We start from the raw sequence: 16322 nt of genomic DNA on the forward strand, positions 1-16322 counted from the left end.
CTGGTTGCAGAGCCATGTGATGCAGGAGCACGGATAGGTCGGCCAAGAAGTTGCATCTTGTTTCCTTCATGCAATGATGGCAGCAGTGAAAAGTTAGCAGTTAGCTAACTAGCTTTACTCAGTTAGCAGTTACCCCTGCTGACTGAGTAAAAAGGCACCTTTTAAAGTGGTGAATCTCTTCTATTTATCATGGGGAGAGCAGCTGGCCCTATCCAACCCCAGCACAGCATTCCTTCAGTGCCTGATGCTGGTGTTACCTTGCGTTTCTTTTTAGACTGTGAGCCCTTTGGGGACAGGGGAGCATCTTATTCTTTATTTTTCTTTGAAAGCCACTGCAAAACCTTCTGTTGAAAAGTGGTATATAAATGGTTGTAGTCAGGGAGAACAGCAGGTGAGTGGGAGATCATGCACATGCCGATATATGCACATAAGTGGTATATAAATCCATAAATAAATAAATACTGCTGTGCCAGCATGCAAAGAGACTGGCCTGCCCTGCCTCGAGCCAAGAGGTGAAATTTCTAGCCTGGCTGGGTGGAGGACAGAGGACTCTGTGTCTGTGTGTGTGTGTGTGTGTGTGAAAACTAACCAGGTGAGGAATGTCCAAACAGATATACAGCTTACCTAGTCATCAGCTTCACAGTGGTGAGCTGTATTTATTCTCAAATTATCCAGTTTGTATCAAAATATGCATATATAATACCAATAAACATATGCAAATTTTATGCAAAGTGGAGACTTTTTGAAGACGTTTTTGGGGGTGAAAAGTTAAAAAAAAATCCCCTTTTTTGGTGTTGGATATCAACTTTTTTCACCATCTAGACCCCTCTTTTTCCAGTCACACATATATAGGAGCTAGTTGTGGTTATTCAGTGGTGAAGGGAGTAAGTGCTTTATCCATGTTTCTGAAATGACAGGACCAAAAGTCATAAAATGATTGGCTCTTGAGAAGTTCCTGTCGCCCCGCCCCCTTGCTGTGAAGGAATTGACCTCCCTTCTGACCATTTCACTTTCTTGGCTGCTCACAGTAAATTCACTCCTTCAAGCAGAAACTAACGGTAAAATTAGATGCTACTTTAAATATATGTTTGTAGCTAACATGTTTTTTTTTTTAACTGAATAAGCAGCAGCCAGATTGGTTCCCCTCATGGGGTTGGAACCATAGCATGGAGGAAAGGTCTTTTTCCTCTGCTGTGCTCCTGTTTTGGTTTAGGTAAGGCCCACCCAGCTGTTGTTTGCCCTGGAAAACAGCTCCCACTCTGCAAATGGGGACTTTCCTCCCTAGAGCAATTAGCAGCTGTGGTGACCTGATCCTGATTGGTTACCATGGTGGAGGCAGAGGATTACTACCCCCACCACACACATGCCATAGTCTTGATCTGTGAGGCCTGATTTAACTATTTCCTGGATTAAAAAAATGAGCAGACTCATTTCAATCATGTGTTTCAAGTAAGATTTAGTTTGGCCTAAGAGGTTCCCTTTGGAACACGGCAGATATTTTGAGGTGTGGGTTGCTAACCTCACATTTTTTGTGTGTGATTTCCTTAAAAAAAAAAAAAAGTCGCTTTTCATTTCCTTGTTGTTGTCTATCCTGAGAAGGAATTACTCCATTCTTGTCCTGCTAATAATATAGAGTATAATGTTTGTGCAGGTCAAAATGCATTTGCTTTGAACAACATAAACATCGTTTCACTGACCACACTTCCTTCGTGAACAAAAAGCGTGAGCCCAAATGTCCTCCTTGTCATCCATTCTGGCAATATTGCCCATATTCCAGACCAAAAGCTGCGCCACAACTAAAGCCTCATTGCTAAATGTACTCTGAGTATTTGAACAGATTATGGGTCCTGCCATTGAGGGCCACTGCTGCATGTCCATAAGACCATGAGGCTATTCCCACGATCAGCCAAAATCAGGCTAGGGGAGCCTCGCCTGACTTTGGCTGATAGTGGGAGCCACTGGGCTCGCAGGCAAGCCTGGTTGCCTCTCGGCAGTTAACCCGCCTAAGTACCCCTCCCCTAAAACCGGGTTTGCGGAGCGAGTGCTCCGGAAACCTGTTTTTTAAAATTGTGGGTAGCTGTGGCGTGGCTCCTCATGAGTAGACCCCTGGAGAGGAGGCGAAAAGCCACCTTCCGGCTCCGGGGGTCTCTCCAGCATGCCCTGTGCGCTCACGCAGGGCATGCTGGAGCTTCTGGGGGCCGATCAGCCCCCGCTCCCCCCAGCATCCTCCGGTTCCGTTATGGAGCCAGCAGTTGTGTGGGAGGCCAGTTTGGCTCATGTGCAGTGAGAGCTCATGTGCAGAGCTCATGTGCAGAGCTCATGTGCAGTGAGAGCGGGCTAAGACCCACGAGACCTGGTTCCATCCCTGTTTTAATCTGTGAAATCCTGTAGGATATGCAACCTCTTTGGTTTGGTTTGCTCGTTCTTTGTGGGCCACCACATGGTCTTAACTTACTGCTTGCTAGCTGTGTCATGAAGCAGCCATAATATGTGAATGCTGCTCACACTGCCTAGGAAGTTTTGGTGGCAGATTTAGGGCTGAAACCCAAATCTTTCCTAACTGAAATTCAGTGAGGCTCTCCACACGAGCAGTGTGGAGAGCGGGCCCACTCTCCCTGCAGATGAGCAGGGAGCCATCCCTGGGCGGCCGGACTGGCTGCCCACACTACTACCGGATCCGTCATGGAGCCAGTAGGGGCGTCCGCCCAGCCCCCAGAAGTCCCAGGATGCCCCGTGTGAGTGTGCAGGGAATTCTGGGGATCTATTTGTGTGTTGCTGCAGCCCAGAGCTGTAGTGTGGTGGCACACGATCAGTAAAACAGGGTTAGTGGAGCACTTGCTCTGCTAACTTCATTTAAGGGGGGGGGATCTTAAGTGGGCTAACTGTTGGGAGCTGCATGGCTCCCGGTGGCTCTCGTGATCACAGGAAAGCGGGCTGGGCTCCCTTAGCCCACTTACTTGTGGTCGTGAGAAGAGCCTCAAAGAATTTCAGAGTTACTCTGAGGAGAAACTGAAATGTCAAATAGAATGTTGTGGTTTATCCCAAGGAGTGTTGGGGGTTGTAATTTTTATCCCCCAGTTAATTAGCAGAGCACTAAAGAAGCTACCCACTCCAGTTACAGAGCAGAATGCAGAATTTAGTTGTTGCAGCTATTTAGAGAAGACATATGGATATTCCAGTAGAATAAAATACCAAGTAGATTTATTGGTGAAGTACACCTTTGGATAGGAAACACCTAATCCTCAATCTAAAGAACGACATAATGAATAGGTAGGTAGGGTGAGAGAGATGTTTCCATCTGCTCTGTAAGCAGGATTCTGACTCTCAGGAAATACCTGTAGAGTCATATCAGGGGACATAGAGTAGAGGCAGGTAGAACAGCTAGGGAGCTGTTCTGCCCTACTCACTATCTCTACTCCCAGTACCCCTAGTGGTTATCAGGATAGTTGGTACAAAAGGTCGATGCACTGGAATTCCAACAAAGAGAAATGTTGCATAATTTTTCCACGAGGTTTCTCCTTGTTTGCTGCAGACAGACTCATCCCTGACGGCTTTACCCAGTCTTTGCACCTCTCCAGTCCGACTGTCATGAGATTAGGGAGACTTGGAGAGAGAGATGGACTGGGGAAGAACCAGATCTGGAGGCAAAAGAGAGCTGGAGAGCAGGGACAACCAGCGCTGGAGAGCAGGGACAACCAGCGCTGGAGAGCAGGGACAACGCACAGTTAAAAGAGAGGAGGCCAATGGAGCTGGTGCTGCTTTAAATTGGCCTCAGAGAACGGGCTGGGAGAAAAAGATGGCAGCTTGGCAGAGGAGGTGCTGAGGGCTGTGCTTCATGAAGTTCCAAATTAGCTTTGTTCCTCTTCCTTTAGGAGAGGAAGCATGGGAAGGAAGCCAGCTGGAGTGAGCAGCCAGTGGAACCAATGTTAGGAGGATGAAACTGAACCTTGTGAGTGAGCCAAGCCCAAGACAAAGCATGGACTGTGGACACTGGCAGCGGGTGGTTTACTAATTTGCCCTGCTAACTGGGCAAAGAGGCACCTTTTTAATGTGGTGATTCTCTTTATTTAGCAGGGGGAGAGTAACTGGCCCTATCCACCCCCAGCACAGTATTTCCAGTTACTGTTGGTGGTGTGTACCTTGTGTTTCGTTTTAGATTGTGAGCCCTTTGGGGACAGGGAGCCATCTTATTTATTTATTTAATTAAAAGTTCTTCTTAGTTGTAGTACAGTGTGGGGCTATTCTTACGATCACAAAAATCGGGCTAGGAAAATCCTAGCCTGATTTTTGTGATTGTAAGAACCATTGGGCTTGCAGCCGAGACCTGGTGGTTCTGGCGTGGCTAACCCGCTCCTGTAGCCTGCCCCTTAGCCTGGGTTTGCGGAGCGAGTGCTCCGCAAACCTGGGCTATCTCCTCGTGAGTAGCCATGGCTACTCACAAGTAGACCCCCTGGCCTGGAGGCTTAAAAGCAGCCTCCCGGCTCAGGGGTCTCCCCAGTATGCCCTGCGCATTCGCGCAGGGCATACTGGGGCTTCTGGGGGCCGCACGGCCCCCGAGCTCCCCAGCTCCTGCCGGCTCCATCTCAGAGCCGGCCATCGTGTGGGCGGCCAATCCGGCCGCCCTGGGCTCCCTCCCTGCTCAGCACCCTAAACCAGGTCTCACGGATTGTGATACCTGGTCCTGTGTCTGTTTTCTCTGGTTTGTTTACTTGACTTCTCTGACATCTTAACTGCTTGATCTCTGGTGTCTGATTTGTTTATCCTACTCAACCCTTGGCTCTGCCCCAGATCTATGGCTCATTGTGTAATCCTGGTTAACCTACTCAGTTTTTGACCCCTGGCTTTGACTCTGGCTCTCACCTTCTGTCCTGTTCCTTGACACCTGATTGCCTGCTGGACCCTCCTGGTGTGACCCTCCTGGTGCTGACTCACACCCTGTGCAACTTCGAGGAAGATGTCCACAGTTCAGGCCTGACAATTACAAACCCCCAAAGCTCATATTTCTGAGCCAAGATGAGTTTTGGTGATATCTCTAATTACATGAGTGAAGGACTGAGACCTTTTGACTTCCAGATGTCTATATTTTAAAATGAATATTCTGCTTACCTCCAAGGTCTGTGTAAAAGGCATCCATCTAAAGCCTAGTTTCACAGAATTTCAACAGCTCCTGAGATTGGTCCCTAGACTCTTTCCATTGGTGCAGTTGAAGCCCATTATTTCTGCAGCCCAACATTCCCTGCTACCTTTGGGAGGAGGTGAAGGTAGGATTTATCCTTTAATATGTGTTTTAAGTGTCATTTATGTGATACACAGGACTCTGTGCAAGTATAAATTTCACCTTTAGTGCTCTTAGGGGAAATGTGGTGCTCTTTTCTTCATGCTTGAATCCTGTGAAGAAGACAATAGGAAAAAGTCATTTGTTGTCTTTGGAGAACTATCACACCAGCACCAGCTTTCATCAGAAAACAATTACAAGGCTTCAAAAATGATTAACATGCAAGACGTTTTCTTTTGTGCCTTTCCTTACAAGAGTGACATAAAGTTCAATGCAAGATCTTCCCAAAGTGTATTCTGCACAATCCAGTGGAGGCAGGAGCAGGAATGCAGACTTGGATGCTTATACGCTATGGATTTTTGTTGATATTCTGTGCCAGTAAATAAGTAGAGCTGATGCAAGCTATTCATCTGAGATTATAATGTTGGTAGGGAAGTAAAAACTAATTTCAGTGTTTGCTTGTAAAAGTCTGAGTTGAAGATAACTAACTGACGAAGGGACCAGTCAGACTTCTAGTAAAGGCCTCAAAAAGGATTGTCTTCAGAATATCCAATATTAGGTGAAGCCTAATAAATGTGAGGCAATAAATGTAGAGATGGAATGAATACAGTATTCAGAATTATTCCAAATTTGCTGTATTTCATATATTCACAAGCTGAATTTGGATGTACAATTTTTACTTTACAATTTGTAGCATTTGGATGTACAATTTTTACCTCAAAATTCAAATCTGAATGTGTTGGATTCTCCTATTGTTTGGCAGGCTTTAAATATGAAATGTCATAAGTTGTAAGCTATCAAACATAAATCTGATCAGTGCATGTAACCTATCAAATGCGTTCAGATGAAACATATCTCTGCAATATCCTGTCATGGGGAAAAGTTGAATGTTTTCTAAGGCACACACTCACTTCACAATGGGCAATAGTTAAGTCTATTAATATTCTGTCTGAACTGAGTATGCATCTTAGAACGTTCCTTGGAATTCTCTTTGATATGCAAGAACTGTTTGATAAAAATGTCTATAAGCAAAAGGTTCCTGGAGACAGAATGTTTGAAAAACATTGTGAATATGTATTAGGGATGTGCAGAACGTTCCAGAGTTCTGAATGTTTTGAGCTTGGAACAGAACACACCAGAAAGGGGGCCTGTTTCAAGCTCGGAACAGAATGACCCGTTCTGAGTTGGAACATTCTGACCCCGTTATGAGCACCATTTTTGAGGGGAAGATAGAAAGAGGGAAGGGCAAGGGATGGGCCTGAACCTGTCAGTGGCCTGAGGTGGACGAGTGGCTATGGTCAGGGATCCTCAATGTTGGGCCCCCAGATGTTAGTGGACTTCAACTCCCATAATCCCAAGCCCCAGTGGCCTTTGGTTGGGGATTATGGGAGTTGAAGTCCAATAACATCTGGGGGCCCAACGCTGAGGATCCCTGGCTGTGGTGGTGTCTATTGGCAGCAAGGAAGGGCCCAGTCAACCACTGCTGCTGTTTGAGGCTACCGAGGTCATTGGTGGAGAGAGGCAGGGAGGCAAGGGACAGGCCTGGGCCTGTTAGCAGCCTGAAGGGAATGAGCTTCCATGGTGGTGGCAGCAGCGAGAAAGGGCCCGGTCAAATGCTGCTGCTCCTGTGGAGAGGAGCAGGAGTGGGGCTTGGGTAAGGGTAGGGAGGTCTCTAGGGATAGGGGGCTGCAGCTTGGCCAATAGGCGCCAGAAACGCTGCAGCCGCAACCAAGAGGGGTGAGGGGGATGGAGAGCCAGCATGGAGTAGTGGTTAGAGTGCTGGACTAGGACCAGGGAGACCCGAGTTCAAATCCCCATTCAGCCATGAAACTAGCTGGGTGACTCTGGGCCAGTCACTTCTCTCTCAGCCTGACCTACTTCACAGGGTTGTTGTGAGGAGAAACTCAAGTATGTAGTACACCGTTCTGGGCTCCTTGGAGGAAGAGCGGGATATAAATGTAAATAATAATAATAATAATAATAATAATAAATAATGGGATGGAGGAATGACCAAGAGGCGTGGGGGGGATGGAAGCAACCTGATGGAAGAGGAGCAGCAGCAGTGTGGCTCAGGTGAGGGTGGGGAGATCTCTGAGGTGAGCGGGGCTGTGGCAGGTGGTGAGGGGCGCAATCAAGTACTAGTACTCAGATGCTCTGCGTGGGTTAAGCTAGTATCAAATATTAAAATTAAATATCATTGGGTGTCATGTGTAGAAAGCAAATATTTGGCACATAATAATTAAGCTAGATAATATCTGGAGAATACTCAGCACCATGCAAATATTGTGATGAAATCAACCTGTTTGTCTGAATCTGTGATATGAATCATTGCCATAGGTATATTTTTGTCACAAACTGCAGTTATGTTTGATTTTTGTTTGTTGTCAGGCTGAGTTAGGCAGAATTCCCTAATTTTTTTAAAGTTCAGATTAGGATTGTAAGGTTTTTTTTAAATTGAGAAAATGCCACACACTTAATATAACAAATAGTCCTAGAAATGGTATTTGGTAGCTTTTGAAACTTTGTGGAGATTCACTACTTCTAAGACATCCTCTCCATACTGTGCTTGAGGGAACTGACTGTGGGCTTTGCCACATATTGGTTTGTTTCTTTTCTTTTTAATTTCCCATCTTACTTAGCAATGGTCTTCAGATGCCTACATCAGGTTCTGAAGAAAATTGTAGTCCCTTCTTGCAAGTTACACACTATTTTTGTAGTGCCACCTGCCAGTGCTTTTTTATCTCTTTTTGTAACACTTTAAAGTACAGCCTGTGTGAGAGGCTGTTGTTAAGTAATGTGAGAGCTGCTTCTTTCTTCTTCTTCTCCTTCTCCTTCGGCAGGAAATAAACCTATGTTTAGAAAAGTCCTATGTGCTGTGAGAAATAAATTAAATAATTAAAGGTTTGGGTTGTGCCATAAGGCTTGTAATAAGCCTCCTCTAAGGGCAAGTAATTTTGCTTTCTCTTTGCATCAAAAATCATTGAAAGAACTGACACACCTAATGTAGAAAGGCACCAGAATTGTATTCAGAGGAAAATACTTGCTGCATCTTATACGAGTCACTCCACTGAGCATACTTCCATTTTTTGCAGACCTAACTATGAAATGTGCCTCCAATTTGATTTCCGCAAAATAGCTATCAGAAGTTTGCAAACAGTGTTCTAAGAATTTGACTTGTGGTTTGAATGAAAGTAAGTCTGTCTGCAAAACAATTGTTTTTAGCTTGGCATTTTAGTTTCTTCTGATTCTGGCAGACTATAAAATTCTTGCTTTTATATGATTACCAGGCTTGACTTAAATCAATATTAGGGAGATGGAAATGTATTTCATGATGTTTCTTTGTTGGTCAATAAAATGTTATACAGTGTGCCATCAAAAAATGCTGGAATCAGCTTTGGGGAAAGAAAAAAAAAGCCACCCTTCAACAGCAGCAGATGCAATTAGAGTGATTTGCTGCTCTAAGTGACTTACTGTGTGTGTTGTAAAATGAGAGATATAACAGTAAAGGAGAGCAGGGTTTTTTAAACAAAGTTTCTGGTTTTGCTGTGAAAGATACATTCATGAGAATCTCATGTGACTTTCAGAAATGAAAGGATGGGGGAAAGAGTGACTTTTCTTCCTGAAGTTTGTGTTATTTCATGGTAATTGAATTAACCTAGATTGGTGTTTGGTAATTACCATCAATATGATAATTATGGTGTTTGGCAATTACTGTCAATATGATGTTCCTTGGAAGGAGATATTGCTGATCCTGCAGAAAGAGCTGTTGATAGTACTTTCGTTTTGGGCAGGCAACTACTTATGAAGTAGCTTATTTTCTGCTACCAAATGTTGAAATAAGTATCCAGGAGTCCAGTGGCTGAAAATGACTATGGACATATGACAAATATTGATAGGGTTGCCAGCTTGCAACCTAGAGATTTTGCCTTTTTCTTTAAAACTGCTGCTGGATACAAAACAGTAGTGATGATGAGCTCCTCCCCCACAGCTTGATTTGTAATTAGACTTAGCAAATGGAGCTATTTTGCTGAAAGAGCAGCAAAAACTTAATTGATTCTAGGTCAGTTTGAACCCCACCACTCAATTTTAACTCCCCAATGTGCTATCATTTTTGTGATGCTAGGTCGAGCTTACCTCCCTGCTGCCACCCAAAGAGATCACTATCCATGTGTGAGATGTGTGGCACATGCGGCCACTCAATTTGCATGGTTCCCGGCAGTGCAGATCTCTGGAGATATTTCTGGAGGAGGCAGGGTGAAGGCTCTTCTGTGGGTAGCGGGTGTCACTATGTACCTTGGGCTTTGAGTGATGGGGAGGACTCTCTGTTGTTTTCACCAACAGATGGAGCACTCTTGCATTTTTCTCTATCCTGGTCTTTGTCCTGCCTCCCTCTGCATTCTAGAGTGTTGACCTCCTAAATGTAACATCACGAGGCTATGCACGCAATCGGAAATGGAGCGGGTGGGAGGATGGAGAAGTTGCGTTAAATTTACCTTTCCCCAGATGATCCCGGAACAGTGGTGGGAAGCATGGACCACACTCCCACATGATCCATGCTGCTGCATGGATGATGTGGAGGCCGGGTTGGTGTATTGTGGGATACGTCTCCATATGCAATGAGCTCAGTGCATTGGGAGATACCCCTGTGGAATGGACCATCAAGGGGCCTGTCTCTGTGTCTGCTCAGGCTGCTTGCAGCCCGAGTGGTCATATGACCTTGGAGCTGGAGTTAAGGGTATGCTCGCACCCTTAACCTCAGTAAAACGCCAGGTCCAAAAGGTGGGTTAGGTGCCGCAGCAACGCTGGGATCCACTTTGATCCTGGTGCTGCACATGAGCAGCCTAACCCAGACTCGGCTGCCCTAGCCTGGATTAGGCTGCTCATGAGAACAGCCTTTATCTCTTAAAACAACACTACCTCAAAATCATCAGTAATAAAGCACACATGTTCATTGATATTTCCCCCCCTTTCTCCTTTATTTTTTCAACCAGTTATGTAAAACTTGAAATTTTGTCCGTTTTTGTATTCCAAGGCCCTTCATAATATGAGGCCCTAAGCTGTACCTTCCTTAGCTTGTGTCTAAATCTGGCACTGGCTAAAATCCAATTGTTCATCCTGCTTGTTCTCCTTTGCTCATTCATCTTACTGCTGCTCTGACAGCAAAAAGAGATATCCTGATCTAAGATTGGTCTCTTCCAGGGAAGAGGAGGAACAGGCCCAGCAGGTGTTTCTAGTACTGATGGGAGTTCTCCAGAGATCAGAGGCCCTGTGGATGACCCTTCTGATAAGCCCAGAAACTTGGGTGATCTCGTGCTTTCTAGCTGACCTATATTCCAACCTCTTAGAACCCTCCATCAACCCTTGGAACATTGAAGATATTGAATCTTGGGCTTAACTTCAGAACCAGGGAAGAAGCACTTGCCAAGTCACCAGGGCTTACCTTCATATGAGGCTACTTGGAAGATGGAAGTGAGTGCCATGGACCCAGACCAAGCTAGCTCCAGGAAGGGGAGCTCCAGGAAGGCTTCCCACTTATGTTAGAAACTTCACAAATCAATTTGAATGCCTTTGAGAGCCTGTTCCCAAGTCCTCTGCTCCATCTCTGTCTCTCTGTCAAGACCCATTTGGGCTCAGATCCCGAGGCCCTCTTAGGAGGATTAAAGTCCCAGCTGGGACTTCCAATCATGATGAGAGCCCCTTAGCTTTCATGGACCCTAAACAGTCCGAACTTGTTCTTCCTATAGTCACCTCATCAGAAGTGGCACCAAGGGGGCACCAAGGATTTATTGCACCTCAGTGAGATCCTTGTTCATTCCAGAACCCACTCCATTACATCTAGAACACCAGAAGCTCCAGTGACAAAGGGCTGGAGCAGAGCTCCGGAAGAGAGTATCTGCCTGGTGGCCCAATGGGCTTACTATCTTCTCTGATGCAACAGCTCTGTTATCAAGCACCTTTTGGCCACAGCTTTTGCTGCTGTCTTGCCCTAACTCCCTTTCCAGACCAAGGGAGAGGACAGTTTGCTTCTGCCTCAGTTTCCATCTCCTTCTTGGCACCCATGGCTTCTGCTTATCTATCCTGCTTATCCTTCTTGGAATCCATGACTTCTGCTTATCCCCTCCTTCATCTGCTGTAATCAGTAGGCAGAGAAGTGGCAGTGGGGGAGCACAAATGTCAGGGTGGGGAGGAAATGAGTAGAAGCAGCCATGGCTGCCTTATCTCCTCAATAAACAAGTTGAAAGGGGAAAGAGAACCTTCAGGCCACAACTTGGAAAATTTATATTTAATGAAATGCAAATGCTTACTAGAGGTCACTAGTATTATGCTGGTGGGCTTTGCAGTAACTCTTTCAAATAAAACCATTGTTGCAAGAATGACTGAGTGCAGGCTGAAGTATTCAGGTGGCACAGTGCTTTCACGAGACTGTACCACTGTCTCATGTGGGACATTCCACTTATGTGGGAAAACGTCACCCATTTGGGGAAAAAGGTTCTTTATCAACAATTACTACAGAAGAAATGAAAAATGCATGGGAGGCATATAAGTTTGACATGGACACCTGCCAAATTCTCCACTCATGGTTTAACTTCAGATTAGAAACTGGAGAGGAAGGCAGCAGCAGTCATCAAGGGGCCAGATTTGGTCCAGGCGCTTGATCCTAGCTGCTGACCTTTACTGTATAGCATTGGCAACTTCAGCACTATACTGAACTGTCTTGGAAATGTTGAACATTTGCATCCTCCTCCATAGTTACATTAGCAGTAGCAGTAGCTGAAAGATTTTACTGAATAGCTTGCCATCTCTAGACATGAAATCATGCCTCAGTGCTTGTAGAGGCTTCCAGTAGGAAGTCACACAATGTGGTTCCAAACAACTTTTTAATTAATGCATTTGGTGCTGGCAGATATTAGAGATGAGTCAAACGTCATAGCTTGGTATTGAAATCCAGTCTCATTAATTTTTTTATTATACTTTTAATGCAATAAAACGCCAAATAAAGATGAAGAGCTAAATCTGTTATGATTTTAATTGTTCTTTACTTTGGAAGCGAGACCTTTTAATCACCTAATGTTGCTGAATTTATATTTCAAAACTACAGTCGCCTGGAAAATGACGCTGTTGTCATCTTCATATTTTAAGAATTTATTTTAGCCTTTAGACCTTCCCCCCCTTCCTCTGAAAAGTTAATGCTTTCATATATAAGGGATTTGTGTGGAGGCTAGCATTTACTAGAGATGTGCATGAATTGTATTTTACTCAAATACTCAAATTAATATGTCAAAACAGTGGCCATTGTCGGCTGTTTTGACAAATCAACTCAAATCAATTTGAGTGATTCTGCCATAGGGAACAATGGGGAACTTGAATTACCCCATTGTTCCCCATGGCTAGATCACAGGGACAACAAAGTGGGTTGGGTGGCATGGTGTGATAGGTGCTATCTACCAATGAACCCACAAAAGAAATGGGAAGCAGGTGATTTTAAGAAAAAATTTAATGTTTCAAAAAACAACAACAACAACAACCCATAGGATCCTAGGGGGTTTTTTTGACAGGGGAAAGGATAATTTTTTTTAAAAAAATTAAGCTTTCCCTGTGGCTGAAACAAGCAGAGTGCACAAATTTTGCAACAGAGCAGTTGTGGCTTGATGGATCAATAGTTTGACAAGAAACAAAGCTTATACTCTATTCTTACAGTCTTGTTTCTTCTCTAGCATACATCCCTGCCTGCATCCCTGTGTCTGGATAACACCGTGGCCTCAGATTGGTGCTGGGACTGGCTGACAGTCTGATACATGGGTCAGGACACCAGTCCATCATCTCATCACTGGCCATGGTGGTGGCTTGCATGCGCATCTGCATATATCAACAGCACTAATGGGCAGACTGTGACATATCTGGATTTGGGGTTGGTCAGGGTGGGGCGAGCTGCCAGTGGTGTTGCAGTGGCTGGGGGTGACCATGAATCACTTACCCTCCATAGCCAGCTTGGGATAGCTCAGCAGGTGGAGGCTGGTCTTCAGGAAGACCAGCCACTCCACTATGTTGGCATCCATGCATGCTCAATAGGATGTCACCACACCCCCAGCCATGGAGAACATCCTCTCACTCTGGATGCTGGTTGGTAGGCATGAGAGAAATCATCTAGCAACTGCTGCCAAGTCCAGCCAGACTTGGTGACGCGTTGCTCAAAACAGGATCAGCTCTGTCTCCTGGCCTGCCACGGGCTTCTGTAGGTACAGCAGCACACACTGCTCAGCACTGCTGCAGGGCTTGGTGGATTCCTCCAGTACCCCTGGCAAGGCTCCAAAGAACCTCTCAATGAACCACCTGGGTTGAACTGCTGGCAGGGATAACGTGCTGCTGGAGGTAGCAGTGGTGATGCAGCTGCCAAGAGTAGACTGCACACTAGCAGTAGCGTCCTCATCACCCTCTCTTCTGCTTGCCTAACCTCTGCAGCCTGGAGGTCCCTCCACCTGGGCAGCTGGTCAGGGGTGGCCCAGGGGTGGCCCAGGACTTCATCCTTGGGAAACATAAGCAGGACAAAACATGCACTGACAATGCACACAAGGGTGTGCTGAGCCAATCTACCACTCCAGCCCTCAGCCGATCTGCCAGGGCAGTTGCTTCCCCAGTGGGCAGCATGGTCTGCAGCTCGCCCACCATCTTCTCGAGAAGAGTGGCAGGCAAAGCCTGGATCAGTGCTGCTGCCTTGGCACACAAGCTGTTTGTGGCAAAAACGAATGGCTCAAGTGCCAAGACAACCTCAGAAATGAGTGCCCAGTCCTGGTTGATTAGGTCACACACTTACAAGCCAGGCCTCCTTGCCAGGCTGTGGGTGCCACCTCTTGCTCCTGCAGGCACTGAAGCAAGAGAAAGGTGGCTGGGAACATCCTGAGGGATCAGGTATCCAGGTAGGTCCAGCTCAGGTTGCCTCTCCTTGAGCATATGCCTTACCTTTTTTCCCCGGTGGCAGAAAGCTGCTATCTTGAGGCACCTCTCCACAAGAGCAGCTGTGGCAGCAACAGGATGGCACCCAGCACCTGTAGCAGGGATGCCTCACCTGGCCACAGCCCCAGAAGGGCCAAGCACATCCCGCACAACCAGGTTCAGAGTGTGCGCCACACAACAGATGGACACAAACCTACCCTGTTTGGCTGCCTTTGTGATGTTGGCAGCTTTGTCGGTGACTATGAACCTTGACAAAGGTTTGGCTGCCTGGACAGCCATCTCCTCACCTCAAAATCTATTGCGGCTGATAGCTCATCTGTCATGCGGTTAGTCTCCAGCACCTCCACATGCAGCACAGCCCACCTGGGCTTTGCTACATGGGAGGGGCTGGCCACACCACCATCAGCATCTGCCCCTCACTCTCCTGTCCCCACCAGTCCACTGGGACTGTCCCACAGATCCGCAGTGAAGTACATGCTGGTTACAGGAGCTGCTGCATGCAGCAGCTCCAACACGGCCTACCTGCATGCCTGGTACAGGTCATGTGTGAGGGGATGTCGTAGTTGGGGGCAAGCAGTGGGAGCAGCTGGTGGAAGCCAACGTTCACCACCTGGAATGGCTGGTCATTCTTAGCAATCATCTTTTCAATGGTCTGGGTGATGGGATGAGGCTCTGGGCAACCAGACCACTTGCGCACTGACTGTACCCACCATGCAGGCACACTTCCTGTGCTTGGGAGCAGGAGGGGATGCCTTATTGCTATTCAAGGACACACCATGCCTATTGCTGTTGCAGGTCCTGCAGCATCTCTGTCATTGTCAGATGCTTGGGGTCCTTACCTCTGCTGACCTGTGTCCTACAGTGGTCCCATGCCAGGGTGCTATCAGTCCAGGACCATTTTGGTGATGGTAGTACTGGGGCTGCAGGTCCATTCTGGGGGCCGCCACCATAACTGTCCTCCACCTGGGACTGAGAAGGTCCAGGAAGTAATTCCTGCTGCTCCTCAGTCTCAGCCAGGGGAGTCACACTGCCAATGGGGGTTGGGGTGGATGGAGAGAGCTATCTACTTCAGCTGCCACAGGCAGCTGTTCGGCAGGACTCGGCTTCCCCAACAAGGACAACCTGCACACAACACCAGTGGGGTTGATTTTGGGAGCAGGCCCCTCTTGCCATTGCCCACCATGCCGAGCTTTGTAACACTGGACATCTCCTTCTGCATTTTGCTTAATTTTAAAAACCCACTTGCACTCCATAGTCATTTTCCCCCAGGTAGCTCTGTGAGTGTCCATGTGTTATTTTTGTGCAATGATTCCATTTCTTCTTATACAGCTTCCTTCCAGTTTTGTGCTTCACTTGCAGGTAAGTTATCAATTTCTTTCCACGTGCTTGGTTCTTGAAACCTTTTTCCCTTTGCAATGTAGGAAAGTTTCTTAGGTGGAACTCCTTTATTTTGTCATGTTGAACACCACACCCTTTGTTCATCATCGGCATCCTCTTCTGCTGAATTGCTGCCAGGTGTAAAACTTACAGTGGATCCTTCCTTTCGGTCATATTGCCTTGATTCTTTCTCCAACTGAAAATTGGGCTCTAAGTTTGGCAGTTCACTAGTGGTTGGTTTTTCATTTTCACTGAAGTATGCTGCATTGCATATTTTAAATGTTTATGTGGCAAGATCTAAAATCCTATATCTGTTACATCCTATGGAATAGCCAACAAGTATTCCTTCCTCAGATCTACAGTTGAGTTTGGTCCTTATGACTTTTGTTATATAGGTGTATGCTTTAGATCCAGACACTCTTATATGACTCAAAGTGGGCTTGTTGCCATACCATAACTCATGTGGCGTTGTTCCTGTGGCCTTTTTTGGCAATCTGTTTTGCAGGTGAGTAGCGGTCATCACTGCCTTTCCCCAAAATTTAGTAGCCAAACCAGCTTCTACAAGCATGCATCTCATCATTTCCATAATCGAACATTTCTTTCTTTCTGCCACTTCATTTTACTCCAGAATATAAGGAACAGTCTTTTGGTGTCCAATGCCCTCTTCCTTTATGAGTCTTATGACATCATTCCCAGTGTATTCACCATCATTGTCAGT

Source organism: Hemicordylus capensis, chromosome 3 (genome assembly GCF_027244095.1).
Source record: "Hemicordylus capensis ecotype Gifberg chromosome 3, rHemCap1.1.pri, whole genome shotgun sequence".
In the NCBI taxonomy this organism is placed as follows: domain Eukaryota; kingdom Metazoa; phylum Chordata; class Lepidosauria; order Squamata; family Cordylidae; genus Hemicordylus; species Hemicordylus capensis.